Here is a 19,587-nt window from a genome sequence, read left to right on the forward strand (position 1 = left end):
GTCCGATGGCAGTATAGAGGTAATATGGTGCGAGAGTGATGGCGGAAGCATTATACCAGATTACTATTAAACGTGTTTGGTGCTATGACACCAATGGGGCATTGTTTGCACGCACGACAGACAGCACTCCAGTCTGGCTAACAGATCGCCACCAATTGAATTTGATGAGCATTTTGGTATGGTAAAACTTTATTTCCTCCAGTAGGGATCCTGAAGGGCAGCCGCAGCAAAAAGAAGGATAATGTTGTATTTGTTGCTTTGTGCCGAAGGCAGCCGCGTGCCGGCGTTCCTATCGATCACGCTTCTCTCCCTCTTCTGTAACCCTCTCAGTACGAGAGGGTTTATAATCTCGGTGCTGGCCAATAAACGCTGTTGTTCACTGCCGACCAGCGTTCGTGTTACTGCGCTGTTTGAGCTGGCTTTACTACAGTGGCGACGAGTCCGAAAATAGCCCTTGCGGTTAAAGTTGAAGCCGAGAGCCTGCCGCAACGTGAAGCACCGACGAGAGCTATGACCAGCCTGCAGCTCCCGACCTTCGACGACACCTCAGGTAAGTGGAAAACGCAGTAGCTTACAAGGGCAGAAGCATATTTTGAAGCCAATGCTATTAGTGACCCAAGACGGAAGCGAGCCTTGCTTGTGGCAGCACTTAGCACGCAGACGGTGCAAGTGTTAGCGGGACGGGTTACACCTTGGACGCCGAATTTCCTAACTTATGACCAAGCAGTCGTAGCTTTAAACAGCTACTACGACCCGAAGCGTCACGAGATAGCGGAGAGCTATAAATTTTTCACCCATTGCCAACGCGAGGGTGAGGCAGTGCAGGCATTTCTGGTTGAAGTACGGCGCATAGCAGATGGCTGCAACTTTGGGACCGCGTTAGACAGAATGCTGAGGGATAGAATTGTTTCTGATGTACGCTAAACTAACCTACGCAAGCAGTTGCTGGCGAAGACTTGACGCTGGAGGAGGCCGAAGCGCTGGCAATAGTAGCAGAAAAAGCCGAGAATGATGCATACGACACTAGTGTAGCACCACAAACAGTGCTAAAAATACAAGCCAGTCATCGCTTTTCGTCGCGAGATAACCACACCAGCGGCGCAGCGCAAGGGTGCGGACGATGTGGAAGCGCGAAGCACGATGATAATTTCGGCCGCTGGGCTAACGCACGGTGTTACCGTTGCAGGCAACGTGGTCATTTGGCGAAGAAATGCTACGGGGTCAGAACAGATGAAAATGCTGCCAGGCGAACCGCGAGTGTCAAAGCACTGACATTTGAAACAGCGTCTAGCAACGAGAGAACGGATGATGCACACGTCTGGACGTTAATTTCTGAAAGGAAAAACGGGTTGGAACCACCATTTCGCCGCACGTTTCGGTGGAGGAAATTATGTCTGGAAATGGAAGTGGACACAGTATCCCCGGTGTGCGTCATATCAAGGAACGTTTACGACCGACACCGAACGCAGTGGCCACGCTTCAAAACGCCACACGTGAAGTTGTCATGTTACGCGGGACAACTGCCGGTTCTTGGCGAACTGGAACATCCGGTGCGATACAAAACAGTGCCGGTAACCTGTCCACTTATTGTGCTTGACTGTACAGGACCGAGCTTGTGTGGCCGCGATTTGATTGCGGCACTTGGCAAGATGGGCGTTCTGATGACAGAACTCACTGCGCCGGATTCGACAAGAAACGCGTTAAGCGACCACATGGTGAACAGACCGCTCGATGAGCATAAAGATGTCTTTTCGTCAGATCAGGGGATCATCAAGGGACCGCTAGCCAGCCTAAAGCTCAAGGAGACGGCGACACCGAAATTCTGTAAGGCCAGATACCTTCCTTACACCCTCCGTGAGAAGTCTCCTGTGAAATTGACCGGTTATTGTCCCTTGAGACCTTATCACCTGTACAACATTCAGAATGGGCTACACCCATTGTAGTTTTCCTAAAGAAAGATTGCACCGTACGAATATGCGGATACTTTAAAGCCACGCTTAACCCTGCATGTGATATAGAGCATTACCCACTTCCAGTGGTCGAGAACACAATCGAGAACTTAAATGGAGTTGAATACTTCAGCATCTTGAATTTGAAGGACGCGTACAACCAAGTGCCCCTTGACGAAACGTCACGCGGACTTTTTCGTTACAACAGACTTCCGTTTGATATAGCTTCTGCACCGGCTATATTTCAAAGAAAGATGGACGCTGTACTCAGCGGGGTACCAGGCGTCCAAGCCTACCTTGATGACATATTAGTGTCAGAAGGCAAAGGGGACAAGGGAACGTGGCTCAAGAAAGTGTTGAAACGATTCCGGGAGCATGGTGTCAAACTTGGGGCCGACACTGTGCAAGTTCCGCAGCCTTCAGTGACTTACTTCGAGCATCGTATCGATCGGCAAGGCCTACTCCCTCTTGAAAAGAACGTGGACTCCATTATGCAAACTCCGCGCCAACTAACGTGAGCGAGCTGTGTTCGTTCCTTGTTATGCTCACGGACTACGCACGGTTTCTGCCGAATATGTCGACTATGCTATGCTCTGTATATCGCTGCATGGAAAACGGAAGCCGTTGGGAGTGGCGGTGATGGTTCAAACATTTATTAACCATTAAATGGGTAGATAGGTGCTTGGATTAGAGGTGTATTGGTCTCCTCCCCTCACAATACTAGGTGGAGCCCCTATTCATGGGCCCCATTGGCAAGCAACGCCACCCGCGTCCGTTGAACTAAGGCCTTTTAGCCTTGAGGTCTTGACAGCCGAGCAGAGCCGCCTCCCAGTCCTCTCTAGTTGGATTGGGGCTGGGGGGAATGGATGGGTTTGACTGGCACGCCCAGACCATGTGGAAGGTGTGAACCACCTCCCCACAGTACTGGCACGCACCATCAAATGATGAGTTGAAACGTTTAAGCACCGCCGGGCACAGTACAGTATTGGTAAAAAGTTTGGTGAGGAGGCGCTCGTCAGCGCGATCCAGTCCATTACAAAGGGCCGGGTAGCGCCTGTGCTCCTCCTTGTAGTAATTGATGTCTTTGAATGTAAGGGCCAGATTGTCGGATTGGGAGTAGAATTCCAAGGATAAGGAGGTATCCCGGGGAGAGAGTGCGCGGGCGGCCTGATCATCCTGTTCATTTTCCTTGACACGCTGGTGACCGGGCGGCCAAATGAGGTTATGCAGAGTTGGGTCTTTGTATCGGCAGTTAGATTGCAGCATACACCCCAGCCTAAGTTCCGACAAGCTCCTCGCGATTCGGCGATTATGTGTTTCGACTTGGGAATACTGAGAACCAGAGCGATGGCGATATCCTCCGCGTGTGTTGTGCTGTAGGCTTTTAAAGTTAGCCCGTTAACTGTGTTCGTGTTGTGTAGAACTGCAGCCGTACACCCCCCCCCCCTCCCCCCCCTTTTCCACCCCCTCCGTGGTATGGGCCGGCGACGTTCTTGTAATACACGTGTTGTTGGTGACCATAGTATCGCTCCAACGCTTCCGCGCGCGCCTGGCGACGACCGCTATGGTCTTCCGTTGGGAATGGCTACAGTCGCAGCAGTCGGCGTTCGAGCGAACTAAACAAACAAAGCCTGAAGACGGTGAGCACGACGGTTCTCACGCCTGCCTACAAATTGCGCTTTCCCTAGTGCTCCCTCTTCAGCTGGCACCTACTTCAATTCCACGGTTTAAGGCAAAATAAGTGCCTTGCGAGGGACGACGTAAGGAGCTGCAACAGCGTTTGACCAAAAAATTAAACTGGTCTTGCTATGGTTACGCATGAGAGGTCACCTCTGATGTTAATATAAAAAAAAATGCACGGGCACGGTTTTTCTTTGAGCCCTTTAGCGACCTTACCTGCAGTGCCTTCTCACAGCGCCATGAAGGAGCCGCGACACTTCATAAAAAGTGTTAGGTTTGGATTTTAATTTTGACGTCTCAAAGCAACTCAGGCTACGGGAGAACGCGGTGGTGAAGGGCTCCGGAGATTTCTGCCACCTGGGGTTGAAGAAAACATCTCGAGCTAGTTGGTTCATCACAGAGAAAAACAGCGCAAACTTCACAATGGACAGAGAAGGGCAGACGGGACCTGGGGTTATAACGTGCATTGCATCGTAAAATACATGGGCGTCTTACTTTTCGCCTTCACCAAAACTTGGCCGCTGGGGCTGAGATTCGATCCTTAGTCCTTGGTTCCAGCAGCTGGATGCTCCAACCACTCAACCATCGCGGCGGGTCACGGAGTGTGTAGAAACTGGCATCTAAGCGTTGCGGAACTACTATTGGATGTGCAAAGGGTTCTTATGACATAACATCGCCCTACCCTCTAGCACTTATACATACAGATACTGTTTAGTGTAGCAGCTGATGCAACGTTGCAAAATCTGTGACAATTAACTTTCAAAAACAAACCCTGTTGAATATAAGTGCGTGTATAAAGAGCAAGTCACACTAGTTTTTTTTTTAGTTTGAGCAAGTGTGTGCTATGGTAATAAAATTCAAAGAAAAGTTTCGCAAACGCAATAGTGTACTGTTCTGTAATTATCATTTACTTTTCTGGGGCTATAATTGATGACAGTAATCATTTACATTTGAAATAAAGTAATTGTGATCGGTTACCTATTTATTGTAACGAGTACAAAACAGGTGGTTGAGATCTTCTAATTTTATTGCCGACGGCGAGGAAGTTGCGGAGTAGCAGGTCCAATCGGCATGCCTCCAAACGGGCCCGAGATCACTGGTGGGTCGCATTTTTTAGGTCGCCGCTTTTTAGGGTCGATGCAAATCCCTTTCCTGGCTTCACCTGGTAATCTTCGCGCAGTTTTCTCTGGACAGCAGATGCATCCCGGTGGGCACTGTGGGTACACTTGGTCTGGTACACACTGCGAGAAAAGAAAACAAAACTTCAGTTGCTGAAAACAAAATTGACGGACTTTGTTCTGCTCGGCCACGACCTTACGATCCGTTTACTCACACTGTCTCCATTTTCGTGCCTTCTGCTGTTCTCATCGTTGAGCTCTGCGTGAGATAAACTTAAGAAGCTCAGTTTAGCCCCCAGTCTAAGAAGGCAGGCTTAACCTGTTCTAACACGTGGGTGTTTCAGAATGATGTGGGCGTGTCCAGATATGAAATGAAAAAAAGGGCCGAGGTTTTTTTTTTTTTTTTTTACCCTAATTTACCATACTTAGCTTTGTTCAAATTAGAATGCAGTCGTATAAGTCCAGATTTTAAGGGCTTGTTTATAAGGTAAGCTGAAAAAATGAAGGGGTGCTAGATAAATTCTGATCACTGATTCAGAGCGCTCCTTAGGATGCTACGTATTATATGACAGACGTAAACGAGACATACGAAGGCTGCATTCAGAAGTTTGTTGCATTATTTATTTATTTGAAAATACCTTACAGGCCCATTAGGCATTGTGTAAGGGGGACATAAAATCTATACAGTGCAATATATACATAAAATGTAAGGAAACAGGCAAAAAATACAAAGGTAATTGATATATGAACAAACAAAATAGTACGACGCGGAAATCATTTTATCATTAAGAAAAAGAAATACGCGACACAGATTAAAGCACAATGGTACACACACAGATTGGGCACAATAAACAGCAACCTCCCGAAATACTCCCGTTGAAAGAAAAAAAGGGCAAAATAAGTTTACAAATCCACAGATACATATGGCGGTATATTAAAAAGTTAATGAACAAATGAGGTATATCTTAGGTTTATTGAAACTAAAAAGGATCATCGTACCACTGAATACGAGCAATGTAGGAAAAAATAAATTGTCGAGAGAAAGAAGTGCATGTGGAACATCCAGTCAATGGCACTAATATCGCTGTGCGTGTTCGATCTGACTGTCTACGGGCTGTGTTCGCCGCTGATGTTGGGATCCCAGTACTTTTTAATAAACCTCCATTCTACATTTTGTGGAGGTTTTTTGGGAGAACATCGAATCTGGAGCTCCGGAGCCGTACTCTCCTGATAACCGCGATGCCAGACGACGTTATACACCAAGCCGTGCAGGTGAGCCCGGCTGTCATCTGTGCTGGCTCCCTTCTCGATTGAGACCCGGCTATCTTAGGCGAGATCAATGACCATGATGTAGAAGATTGGCTCACCTCCTATGAACGGGTAAGCCGCTAAAACAAGTGGTACGTCGACACAAACCTCAACTACGTCATATTGTACCTTACCTGTGTCGCTAATGGTGGTACCGGAACCACGACATCGAAACTTGGACTGGCTTCAAAACGAATTTCTCAGAATTATTTGGCCGCCCGAAAGTCAAGAAACTCCGCGCTGAACAGCGTTTACGTTAAGCTTTACAGGCTACAGAGAATATGTCGTCGACTAATGAAAACGGGTGACCCCAACTTGTCGGAAGATGACAAGGTTTGACGTTAATTTGGTTTTCTCAGCACCAAATAAACTGTCAAAAATGTGTAGCATAGTTAAGAACAAAGCAGCGAAAAAAGTCCGGGAAAGAAACACGTGTCGGGTGAAGCATGAGTTTTCCTATGTTCCATATAAAGTAGGAGTGATATACAAAATTCCGTTATCTTGTGATAAAGTGTATGTGGGTCAAACGGGCAGGTGTATTAATGTTCGGTTATGAGAGCACGAGAGATCATTAGAGATTGGTAGAGGCTCTAATCTGGTTGCGCATTGTAAGGTGAGTGATGGCTGCCATCCTTTTCTAACACAGACAGGTATTTTGGATGTCCATCCGGCACAGATTAGCGGGAAATCATTGAAGCCAGGCATATCATGCGATTAGGTGAAAAATGTGTTAGTGAACCGTCATTTGCTTTACCAGATAATGAGGTTAGGTTTCTTGAACGTGGTATGTATGCTGGATCATCATGACTTGGTTTTTTGTTTAATGTGTGGTTGAGTGCGGCTTGGCATGGATATTTATACTCTGTGTTTTTTCAATAAACTTCAGTGACGAGCCAGCGCCCGTCCTGTTTGCTTCTTGATCTTCGTCCTAGTTTGTAGCGCTGTTTATTCATCATGTCACCGTACCAACTCGCCCAGATGTGTCTTCTATTACAGTATAATTCTTGAAAAGTAAAAAAGACAGTCTCCTACCGACTGCGCGTGTCGTGGACCTGTAGTGGCAACAATACATGTAGTGAAAGGGGTGCCCTTCTTTTTTGCAATTCCCCCTTCCCTCCCGTGTTTTCTCACTTTTTTACAAACCCAGCTAGGAATCGGCAGTGAAATGGAAACCCAGACGTGTTTTTGCAATATCAGCATGCAGTAAGAATGTGTAAATGTTTTTCGCCAGCCTCCAAAATGGTGCTCCTTGTCTCTTTTCATTCTCCCATCCATCGCTTTTTATCACGGCACGATTATGGGGAGACTGCCAAAAAACTGAAGTTTACCTATGGCTGTACATCGTATCGCGTTATAATTACAAAGTAGAACGTTTATCCTAAATAAGTTCCTAAATGCACTATAAAACTCCTAAATAAATTATAAACTAAATACACACAAAAAGTAAAGATTTCGCTATCACTAGACAACTCCGAGGTAAGATGCCTTCAACTACATCAATTTTAGCCTCAAATAGACTACACCGCCATCCACTTCAAAATGGTCGCCACACGTCCTTTGCTCAGCAACAACAAAAAAACATAAACTGGAATCCTTAAATGCAACTTTCACTGCGTATAATGTTCCCTTTACTGGCGCATAAACGTAAGCATATTGAGTAGGGTTCAGGGAATCATTGTCGTGGCAGATGAATAACTTCACGGAGTTTTCATCAGTGTGTTCTGAAGGCATCCATTCTGTAACGGCAATTATTAGGCCTTTAATTTGCACAAAAACGCTGCAAGCTGCAACAGCTTCATCTTTGGCAGTAAACAAAAAAACAAACAAAAGCGCTAAGGTCGTGTCAACAAAAGATGGGACCTTATTGATATTTCATAAAAGCTGCGCAAAGTTGTCGGTAGAGTTATGTGTCCCCGATTATAATGCAAACTGAACTATGAATCCTAATAACTACTTATGCGCGTGGATTCGACCACTAAGACAGCTCCCCAATATATGATCTGCGGCTCAAAATCATAGAAAAGAAAATTTCTCGCACCACTTTGAGGCAGCGATGGTGATGTTTAAGCAGCTGATGAGTGTGGCCTCCACTGAAAAAGAAATGCAAAATTGGGTGAAGTTGTTATTTCAATAAAAAACTACGCAATTAAGACTCACATGCAAGATAGGAAATTCAAGGATATTGCCAAAAATTTCTTAATTGACAAAATATGTGGGATACACATAATTACGGTAGAAAAAAATAAGTTAATGCTTGACTGCAAGAAATGAGACGGCAAAGGTAACTGAAGTGTTTTGGTGGAAAAATGCAAAAGCATTCGCGTTTCACATATTGATGATCCTAAATCAGATAACACTGTCACGTGACTCCGGTGAGACGTTATCATTTTTGGCAAGTCATCCTGAATCACGTGATACTAATTGGCGCATGACTACGATGTGACGTCATTTATTCTTGCGTGTAGTCCTGAATCACGCGGCATTCTTGGTCATTTGACTTCTGCGAGGCGCCATCACTTCTTGCGAGTCATGCTGAATCACGCGACAGTTCACTGTCACGTGACTCCGGAGTGACCTCTTAGCTTTTTAAGAGTGATCCTGAATCAAGTGAAACTAAAGCAGTGCAATCAAGCAGTGAAAATAAAGCAGCACCTTGTTTTCAATCGGTGTATTCATGTCCTCCCCGTGCTATTTCCTCATGAATTTCATCATGGGTCATGCATTTGATGAATAATGCTTTGACCTCGTGGTAGAATAGCTATACCGCAGCTACGGTCTATCATGCGACGCTTTATTCTTCACACCGGGGTCTTCACTGAGCGACGTCCTGCAAATATTAAACACCGATGTACGGTGATACATGCTAAGGGTTTTAGCACCACTATCGCGGTCTTTGAAGTGCAGATATTGTTTTTTTTTTAAGTGATTCATGGAGCACCTTCCCAATTGCAAGACTGCATGTAAATATTCACAGCCGCTTTCAGGCAGCCCATAAGGACAGCGCAACTTGTTGTTGTACAGTACAGCCCTTCTAGTAATCGTTCCCGGTAAGAGCCTGCTCAACTTGGTTCGACAACCATACGCAGGCTTTGTGCAAGCTTCGTGTGTAGACATCTTGAGCTGTGAGAGGGATTGCGGGGTTGGTCAAATATTCCTAGACCAGGAGGTCCGCTTTTGAGAAAAAGTTTGGCAGTTACGTTACGCGCGAAGCTCAAAATCTATGTAGAGGTTAAGAAGAAAAATTAGCTGTGGTTTAGCTTGCGGTTAAACCTGGAGGTGCGCGAGAGCAATCTGCATGGCTACGCTTAGGTTCGGCTTGAAAGTAAAGACATGGCTTTTGCGCATAGTAATTTACTCTATGGTTTCAGCTTTAATTATGCCATAGGGGACACCTTTGACCACTAAAATGCGATGATGCGAAAGCCGCTATCGCGCGGTGGTCCGAAGCCCTCCACTACGGCACGTCTTTCTCTCTCTCTATTTTCACTTCTACCTTAACGATGACAGAAGAGTCTCGTAAATGGTTAAGTGAAAACGAAGCAGTTCTCTTTTTGTTATGACAATCTAAATTTATGTAATGTATAAGGTAGGGCGTACAATACTCTTTAGGAACAGTAATTGGGCCGTGGACGTGAAACTTGTAAATAGTAATGGTGGTTTGTCATATAATGTAGTGTATTATTTCATAATTTGGCAGTGTTTGAGAGAAAGGAATTTCTCGAGAGTTCTTATTTATTACCTAGTAAACAAAAATTATACGAAATGAGATGCCGCCCGCGCCGAGTCAACGTATCATTCAGCCTTAATTATGTTTTTGACTACACTGAGGCGTCAAAATGCGCAGCGCACTTTTAAAGCGAAAGCTCCACTACGCCCCTGCGTAACTTGGTTGTCGTGCGTACGCTGACGAGCGTGCGTACTATGAGCATAGCATGGAGAAGCTCTCCTCAGTTCCTTTAACAATGAACAGTGTTTTAGGTCCCTTAGCCTGCGCTAGGCAACAGAGCCTCGCGATGAACTTTTTATTTACATATTTGAAATACATTGTATCGCTCCTTGACAAGCTCTAAATTCATCTTGCATATCTTTCCCTCAGGCATTTTGCAAGCTGTGAACTCTATAAGCACATTTGTCGGGTCATGCATTTCATTATTTGATTTTATATCATTACTCCACGATGCACCTTAACACGTATTTAATGGCTGTGTTTTATCTCCCCCTTCAATTTTATTATTTCCCTCACCATTCTTTTTCAATCTTTCCCTCTCGAATTCCCCTTCCTACAAAGAGTAGCATGCCAGCGAAATCTAAAAGCCGAAAAAATTCTCTATTTTTTTCATTAAAGAGTCTCTCTCTGTATCTCTCTCTGGTCGGCGTGTATTTCATATGACCTTGAACATGCCTAGGGGTGACGGCCTCCGCGGACAGCCTAGGTGGCAACAAGCGTCGGCCCAATGTTGGCATTGTATTGGCAATGCATTGGTCGTATATAGGACCGGAATTAGCCAAAGCAGAACCAATATTGGGCTCATGGTTTGTGTTGCCGGGGAGGCGGTGCGCGGAGCCGGTGGCGCTTGCTTCTTCTGCTGCTGCTTCGCTTCTTGTACATCGTATACACCTGCTTCTGCTTCGTCTTCACACACCTGGCACTTCATTCGAACCGTTACATTTTTCACAAATATTCAATATTGCCTGGCACAATGCCGCACAGACTTCTAGTCCTCTACTGACCTTTTCCACCACCACTGCACATCTGACTCGCTTCCTGAACCTCCCCCATTAAAAACGCCCTCGATACATTCTTGTGATCTAGACTCGGCGGTCGTGCTCTTGAGGTTCGCAGGCATCTATGCAGGTGTCGCGCGCTTTCGCTTTGTCTACTTAGGTTTAGCCGTGCTACGTCCTTCCTTACTTTATGCAGTTTATACGTTTTGCGAAAGACGAGAGGCAAATGAAACAGGGGACAATTTTAGTGACGTATTCACACGTGCAATGGAGATAGCTTTCGTTGTAATATGGCGCACGGTAACATGCAGTGGTAGATGTTTATTTTGCAGCTAATCGTTGCTGATGGACTGAGTGGTTACCTCGATCGAGTATTATTTGCAAGTTAGCATGTTCTGAATACCTATTGGTCTATTGGTTTGCCGCCATCTGCTTGATAATTTACACGTTGGGCAAGAAGCGTTATTTCTTAAGCTGCTGATTTTTTTACTCGCTTAGTCTTTTTAAAAGGAGTATTTTAATAAATTTTGCACTATTAGTAAGTGCTAAGCTTAAAAAAGGGATATTACGTTGCCTAAGAGCTATGGCCTGAAGAGACAGCACTGATGAAGCAGGCCCTAGGGGAAAATTAAAACTTATATATCCTGCTTTCCAGCAGGAGACGGATAGTTAATTTCGGCACGAAGCCACATGGCAGGATTTAGCAGCGTTTCAGGCTGCAATGTTCTTGCTAAATTTGTAATTATACTTTATTTTATCGATTCGTGCTCAACTTGCAAGCCTCGCAAAGCAAATGTCAAATTGCGACAAGTCGTTAAATGTCTTGCAAGAGGCTGTCAAGACAAAGTACTAAATTGGGACACCACTAACAAGGCCAGTAGAACAACGATGTACACAGTGCTTCTAAAACTTATAGAACTTTAGAGAAAAGAGCAAAATAAAAAGGCTATTTAATAACTCCCTCAAATAGGTAGTCGTTAAGTTTGGTAATGCGGCTTGTCTCCAGTCGCTCAGATGAGCTTCAATGTTTGATCATTGAGCGCTGCTTTTAAATTCAAAATAACTGGTAATACGTTACCTTTGTTAAAGAACGCTCTTCCGTGGCTTGAATTTACTGGATTTAACTACAACAGTGTCAGTTTGGATACAGAGCCAAAAAGTGCGCGCAAAAGAAAGTCCGCTTCTTGCAAACGAGCCTCGATATGAGCTCAAAAAGAAAAATAATTTGATGCATGTGGTATGTCATTTACCGCAGTTGTTTCTGCAGAGATAGCAGAAGTTTTGAAGACGCGCGATTTGCTGATTTAATGAATGCATGAGCAGTCCATATATATGCTGCCCTTTAGGATGGCGCTCATGATAAGCCTAATTGTTCTTAATAGATTTTTTTACTCTACTCGACAGAGTAAAATAAAGTTCGAAGTGAGCAGAAATACTTCACAAAAGGCAAAAACATTACAGAGGTTAAACAATCACTGAATAAAAGTTTTCGATCGTTAGCCATCGGCCGCAATCGCTGCTGCCACTTCGATCTTCTCTCGCTTCCGCGCTGGGTAAGCTACTTGGCAACTGTCTAGTTTGGCTTCTCGTTGTCTGCCACCTGCAGTCTCCGTCTTTAGGGAGATGGCTTATGTGTATGCCTCCCGCGAATCACACCGGTCGTAGCGTTACAGGAAAATGCGCAGCTCAACACCATCGATGAACTGGTGCAGCAGCGTCGTGATGCTCGCAGACTCAAGGCCACTTTGTCACATTCCACGCAAGCACTGAGGGAGTATGCAACGTCACACATTTTTCTTCAGCCACCTGCACCAGTTCTCCCTCCCTGGAAATTTATACAGTTAGGAGACAAGCCAACTGACATCCACAGACCGACGTCTGCCAACTCTGCATCGTTGCTACGCCAGAGATTTTAAGAGCAAGATACTAACCTGCCTCAAGATTCCATAGTAGTGTACGTAGATGGAAGCCTGCAAGGCTGTGAAGCCAAAACGGCAATCTACTGTCCACGGAGACCTAGCCTGAATCAGACAACTACGTTTCAGCTTTCAGAACCACTTACATCTTTCTGCGCTGAGCTTGTGGCAGTTCAGGAGGCACTCTGCTCCGTGACTTCTATAACCATGCTCCCTACAGCCCACGTTGTCATCCGCACTGACGCACTTCAAGCAGTACGTCTGCTCCGACGTGTCAGCCGCTGCCCTAAAATTTGCCAGGACATCCACCAGCTTGCGGCGCGCATCCCACAATCAATACGCATTGAGTGGGTACCACGGGATCTGCTGCCTTCCCAAAGTCAAGCTGATTTTGCAACCCGCCTCGTGAACCAAGACGCATCAATCCCACGGCTTCTCGAAGTCGACGACGCTACCCTCCTTTTGTCAAGAAAGGAGCACCTCCGGCGCCGCACACGTGCACTTATCCCTCCGTGTGCGTTATCCCTTCCCCGCGGTCTCACCCGTGCAGAGGAGGTTGCGCTTAGGAGGATCCGGGTCGGTGTTGCCCTTACACCAGCTGTAACTAGGACGTGGTCATGCTTCCAACACTTATATCCTCGCCCAGGATGCCCGATCTGTAACAACGAAGATGTCGAGGCCGACATCCACCACTTGCTGTGGGACTGCCCAGCACTCAAGCCAACACGAATCCGGCACCTGAGCATAGCTGGCCTTTCAGCAACCAATCCTGCCTCATACGTCACTTGGACGCAGGGACCTCATCATCGCTCACTTCTGGACTTCATTAAATCAGCCAACCTTTTTCCATTCATTTAATTATTTATTCATCCTTCATCTCCTAACCTACTGATGCCCTGAGGCAATAAATATCGACTAAAAAAAAAAACTATGTTCATTGTACAGCGCGAGAAGGCTTTGCATTCGGAATTTGATAAAGACGACAAAAGATTTATAGCGGCATGGCGCTATGAAGTAAACACTGGGCTGTTTTACACGAGGCTTGATCGGCTGCGCCGATAGCATAGTTCCCTCGTGCTTCGGCACGAAGATGAAGACAACGATACTTGCTGCGCAGCGTGAGATGAAACATGAGTCACAGGATTACGTGGCGCCATCTGTGGAGCGGATGAGGTACTAGGTTCAGGAATAACACGGAATAAAGCGAAATTCGCAGATGAACGCTGCAGAGCTAATGCTCTAAAACAACTTGCCGCCATGTTCCTGTCATCAGTGCCCCCTCGAAGATGAAATGACGTCTTTGCCCACCCCCCTAATTATCACGATCATTAACGGGACGAGCGCTATCGGAACCTATAAAGACTCTATGGGAACCGACAGGTTGCGACTTACTTGTGTCTCCGCTTTCCATTCTAGACCTACACGGGCAAAATTGCTGCAATCATCGCTGGCTGCTGAGCCTGCCTTTCATCTGAACAGCAAGATGCACTCCTATAGCCCGCTTTTGACGTTGTCCTAGGTCACGATTTTACAGGTGGTGCGGGAAAAATAATAGTCAATACTCACTCGACCACAGTTGGGAAAAGCTGTAGAAAAAGCGGGGTGAGAGCAAGAAAGTACATTTCAATGTAAGGGTACGTCCTTAAGGCTCTAAGAGCAGACCGGAAACTAAATCCGGTGTTGGCAATTGCGATTGATTTATAAATCAGCTGAAAAATGCGAGAAAAATACTCGGCTGCTTGCGTAATGGGGGCCAATATGAGCCAAGGAAAAAAACACGTTGATTTATGCGCAATGTCCTCACATTTTTTCACGCAATGCCGTCAGAAGGCAAAAATAAAGCATATTGTAGCTTGACGTGATGGATTAATCCGTGCCTATGGCATCCTAATGCATTTTTGCGGCTAATTATAGCGGTGCCTATGAGAAGCCTCATTGCTTTCGGTATCATGTTTCTTAGATTACCGACGAGGCAACATATTAAAGGGATGGAGTGCAAATACTTTGCGGGAAAACAGCAAGTCATTATGCGTTCTATGCATTGAGATGCAATACTGAATTATAGCGTCATTAAATAAAGTGTCTTTCTGTGCGACCTATATTGCCCCTCAGCTACCCGAGCTTGCTTCTACTTGCCGTGACCCAAGGGAACATACGGGGAAAGTAAGCGCAAATAAAGAGACAAACACAAGAGAGGAGACAAAACAACGCGCGTTGTCTTGTCTCCTCTCTTGTGTTTGTCTCTTTATTTGCGCTTACTTTCCCCGTATTATCAGGAACCAACTAGCCCAGCAACAAGTTCTACTTCAGTATCTTACCCAAGGGAACCCATAACATTGACTTTACTAATGACAAGTCGCGATACAATCCCGCCTTTTTGGTTGTTCTGCCACCCACCTGGGATGCTTGCTTGACCACAGACGAGGTAGACCTTCAATCGACACGTCTTGAACAACCTAGTTCTCTTGGCACCAACGATGATCATCCACATAAGATGCTTTATTTTAGGTTTCTACGGCAAAAGTATGGTATGCTGATGCCATAACTGAATCGGTAGTAATAATGTGAGCACTCCCTCGACACGTTTTTGTGAAAATTATGCATGCGTTCCGGTACGTAAGGAGGCTTATTATTTTCCGCTTAAAACACAGATTGAATAATACAAAATATTAGCTGTATAATTATATGTTGGTAGTATGCTCATTATTAAAGAAAACTTTTTCATAGAGTTTGTATAATGACTCTTTTCCACCTCACATGTACTCTCTTGGCAGTTGCTACATACCACGCTGACACTGACAGGTGCGGCCTTCGGGGGCGAGAGCTTGCCATTTGAAGCTATTGTTTTCGAAGAGTGTTTATTTAGCCATTGTAAAGTTACACAACTGAAAATATAGCTAATACGCTTTATTTACTGCCGTGCCATGCATTACTAATGCATCAAGATGACATTTTATCTACTTCTGTTTATTTTTGTGCACATACTATCCCATAGGAGAGAGCAAGAAAGAAGCCTATGGTAACTGAGTTGCCACCTTTATTAAAACTTCGTCCCGCTTCAGCCGTGACAATAGTAAAAAATCACACTGCCAAACACAGCGCTGCTGTCACACCACACAGGTCTCCCGCTCACTCATTGTTGCCAGTCAGCCGCACCACACAGCGGCAGTAACGCGCAACTGCCCTACCACTTAATTCTGAACACAACACAAACTTATTAGCACGCAGTTGCAAGCTAACACATTAGCAAGAGACTACCCTATATATCCAAGAAAAAAACATCGCTGTTACCAAATAGAACGAACTGTTGGTCTTGGGGCAGCTCGTCTGCCTCGTAATCAAAAGGTGTGGGTTTCTGCACTCGTCTGCTCGACATGACCAACTCGGTCTTGTAACGTGGTCTCGTGCAGTCAAACAAGCAGCCGCCGACAATGTTGACGGCCATGTCACCTGTCGAATACCAGGTGCCAAAGCCATCCCTGCGGTTTTGAGCTCACAAAGGTGATAAGAACGACGATGGCAACATCACAGTTTCGACAGAGCAGGGTTTTTACAGCTGTCGCGTAAGGATTTTAGTTATGCTTGTACTTTCAGTATTGGACCCATTCGTTCAGCATATTATTTGCGGTTTTCGTTCCAGCTTGACAGGAACGGCAGCCCCAGATGATTTGCAGTTTTGCAGAGTTTGCTGCAGGTGCATGGTGTCCAAACCTAAACAGACAGTTGCCCTGAGTAGGGTTCTGCGTGCATGGTTGTGGTCGGCCTCATAAAAACACTGCCTAGAAAACCTGTATTGCATTTGTTATTCTTCTTCGCTGTATATCTAAGAATTTTGCAGCATTCGTGAGTATATTAGAGGTTTTTAGTAATTTTTTGTTGTGCTACGTGTTTTACTGTAGTTTGGGGTGAGACGAGAGAGATCTTTGAAAAGGAGCATATTTACGACGAAGAATATGTACATTATGGATTGCTGGTTCCACTATTTCATGCCTTCTTTTAAAGTGATGGCATTAAGTGCGCCGTTCACTTAAAAACCCGGCTTAGTCGTTGTGAGCGAGAACTCGCAGGCTCTGGCAGGTGTAGAGTTGGCCGCTGACATGGCTGGGCAGGTCATATCCCTGAAGGTGGATTTTCAGTGGTCCCTAATATTTTTTTTTATTGATTCGCTTGAACAAAACAGGCTCGATACAAGTGCCTTGACGAGGTTGGGTGCGGGAATACAGATTTGTTAATGCTGATACACAGCACGAGAAAGGGAACACGGTCACAGAAGCAGTCACTGCAAACGCTGTAATAAGAGACTGTAACAAAAGAATGACACACAAGATTCATTACACATATCCGAGTTGGTTGAAGGACGTAGGTTCTGCGAGACGGCTATTTCATAGAAAGCGGAAGAACATCGGTGATTACGTTTTCGTTGAGTAGAAATTATGGCGAGCTTTAGCACTGGTCTTCATAGCTCATCCCCGTTGATCTGTTCTTGATGTCTTGGCTTGCATCCTTACGTGAGCTAGTGGATAAGGGCGGAGAAGCAGCGCGTTACGTATCCCTTCTTATAGGTACATCATTGCTGCTTGCCATATTTTCGGTACTGGTGCTACGAGACCGTTCTTATTTTTGCGTCTGTTCGCACAACAGACCTGAACGGACTCGCGAGAGCAGCTCGTTACCGGGAACCAATAGACAGCACATGTAGCAAACAGCAGGTGCACATTTAGTCGAAGGCCGAGGCCGTACACGTATGCCGACGGTGAGATTGAAACTGTAATGGAATAAAGCCACGTGTCGCCAAGTGCTGTTAGCATTCTGGAAGGCGCGTCATGTATGGTCATATAATGCTAGCTTACGAGTGCGCTGGACCCAATATTGTTCGCTGATGGCAGGGCGCCGGGTGGTCGATGCCCGTAAACCTGTCACGGTTCTTTGTTTGCTATTTTAAAGAAATGTCGTTGATCCTTCCTGCCCCAGAAAGATAGCGGCTTATGCTAGTTGTTCTGGAAAGGCTTTGGAACGTATGTTGCCTAGGTGATGCCTTGTACTCCTAGCACAGGCGTTAGCACAGAATACCGAACGCGTTCAGTCATAAATTAGAGTCGAGCGCTATTCAGTGTTTAACAAAACTAGTATTCAACATTATGTTTAGTGTTCAATCTTCAATAATGCACCGAAGCTTTCAAATATGTAGGTTTTTTTCTTTGTGCCTACGCAATGTGACATACAATGTAACGAAACTGTTCAGGCGTACTGAAATCCTTTGCTGGAGAGTTAAAAAAACAGATACAGTGTAGTGTCTGGTATCCAGACGGAAGGAATGAACAGGCGCAGATGGCAGCCCAGGGTAGACTCTTTATTTACAACATAAAGTGTGAGTGTGTGGTTTAGAGTGAAGAAGAAAAGTGATTATGATTATAGCGTGGGCAGAAGGAAAAACACAGCTGAAACTTGTGCGGGATACATCACCTTCCGCTTTAAAAATGCGATACACACATAAAAACACAGTATGCATGAAAACGGAATCAGTAAAGTCAGTATTGAAGTCTGTCAGGTGGGCGACGCTCTCTTGCACTTCGATGCAGCGTTTGTCCTGTGTCGTTGTTTTGCGGAGAAGTTGCTTCAACCACTGAAGATGTAGAAGGTGGTTCAAATGTCGCCGTTTCAGCTGGGCCTGCGCAATCTCCAGAAGCAGTCGGCTCATTGTTTAGAAGCAGAGACCAGGGTGGTGTAGAGTCAGAGCTGTTTTCTGGTACACGAGCTAATTTAGATGCATTTCAGATGGGACCGTCACTTAAGAGAAATGAATTCCGGCCTCTCTTTCTGACTACATTAAATGGACCTATGTATGAAAGCGATGCCTTGCATCCAGCTGGGGCAATTCTTACGCGAACGAGGTCATCATTTCGAAACGTTGGGGCACTAGCACCGCGTCGCCTATCCGTATACTGTTGGTTTTATGGCTGCTTGACTTGGGCTCCCTCGCGAACTGGCTTCAGCACAGCCGTGGAGAGTACGTCGCTTCCAGAGGGCCTGCCAGCAATACTTATCTGTGTTCTGGATTGACGACCGTGTAGGCGATTTTGAGGTGACAAGTCAGTTGAAGCTTGATGGCCTATGCGTAACACAGACCTCCTTCGCTGAAGGTAGGCATGCCAATGCTCACATCCAAACAGACATGCCAAAGCCTCTCGTTCACCCACGGGACATCTTCGTTCCTCATGCGGTCAAGGTTCGCGATGCAAATACAGCGGTGCGGATTTCTTGGCCATAAGATAGGCATCAGACATGGGGTGGCTTGGGATGGTGGGTTGTGGTAACGCATGTGCACTGGATTCCATTTCGCAACGAACAGTTCGGGTGACGGCGTCGGTGACGTTAAGGGGCGAAGCGGAAGGTGTGCTAGTTGGTGGCTGCTGCGCAACACACGAAGATATGATGGCCGTATGGGGAAATCTTTAAAACTGTTGAAATATGCTCGAGCTCTTTACTTCCTCGAAGAGATGGCACTCCTTGATGAGGGCATCCGCAGTATCCTTGCAGAGTCCTTGCAGAGGAGGAAAGGGAAAGCGTCACCAGCAATGCTATTTAAGACGTGGCCCATCTTTTCAGATTCCGTCATATGGTGTCGACCTGGTGACTTAAGTTTAGCACGTCTTGGATATAAGCCAGGACGCCGAGGATGAGAAAGTTCGCACCTTCACCAAGATGTTATGTGGCAGGACGAGTTCACACCACGTAAAACACTGATGAACTCACACCAAGCGAGACACAAGCACAGGGTGCACTGGACGTCATAACACAGACTGCTGAGTAGGATTCGGGCCCCGAGCACGCACCGTCCGCACAGACACTTCGTCTCCCTCATCTTCGATGACTTGACCGTAGACATGTAGA

At 45.8% G+C, this 19,587-nt stretch overlaps 1 protein-coding gene and 1 long non-coding RNA gene across 2 annotated transcripts in view; one reads left to right on the forward strand and one right to left on the reverse strand.

The window, feature by feature from the left end:
* The first annotated feature begins 394 nt into the window (after positions 1 to 394).
* LOC146178341 (ATP-binding cassette sub-family C member 2-like) overlaps positions 395 to 19,587 on the forward strand; it is a 116,199-nt gene continuing 97,006 nt past the window's right edge. The window contains exon 1 of the mRNA XM_084579678.1: positions 395 to 550. The gene's annotated coding sequence lies outside the window, so the exon portion shown is untranslated. The remainder of the gene's footprint in view (positions 551 to 19,587) is intronic.
* On the reverse strand, positions 4,594 to 8,140 carry LOC146178342 (uncharacterized). Its single transcript, XR_014700864.1, has 3 exons — positions 8,094 to 8,140; positions 4,963 to 5,006; positions 4,594 to 4,870 (listed from the first exon to the last, which is right to left on the reverse strand). It is a non-coding gene; the product is annotated as an uncharacterized LOC146178342 (long non-coding RNA).

The sequence above is a fragment of the Amblyomma maculatum genome, chromosome 9, assembly GCF_055883805.1.
Source record: "Amblyomma maculatum isolate TAMU_Amacu chromosome 9, ASM5588380v1, whole genome shotgun sequence".
In the NCBI taxonomy this organism is placed as follows: Eukaryota; Metazoa; Arthropoda; class Arachnida; order Ixodida; family Ixodidae; genus Amblyomma; species Amblyomma maculatum.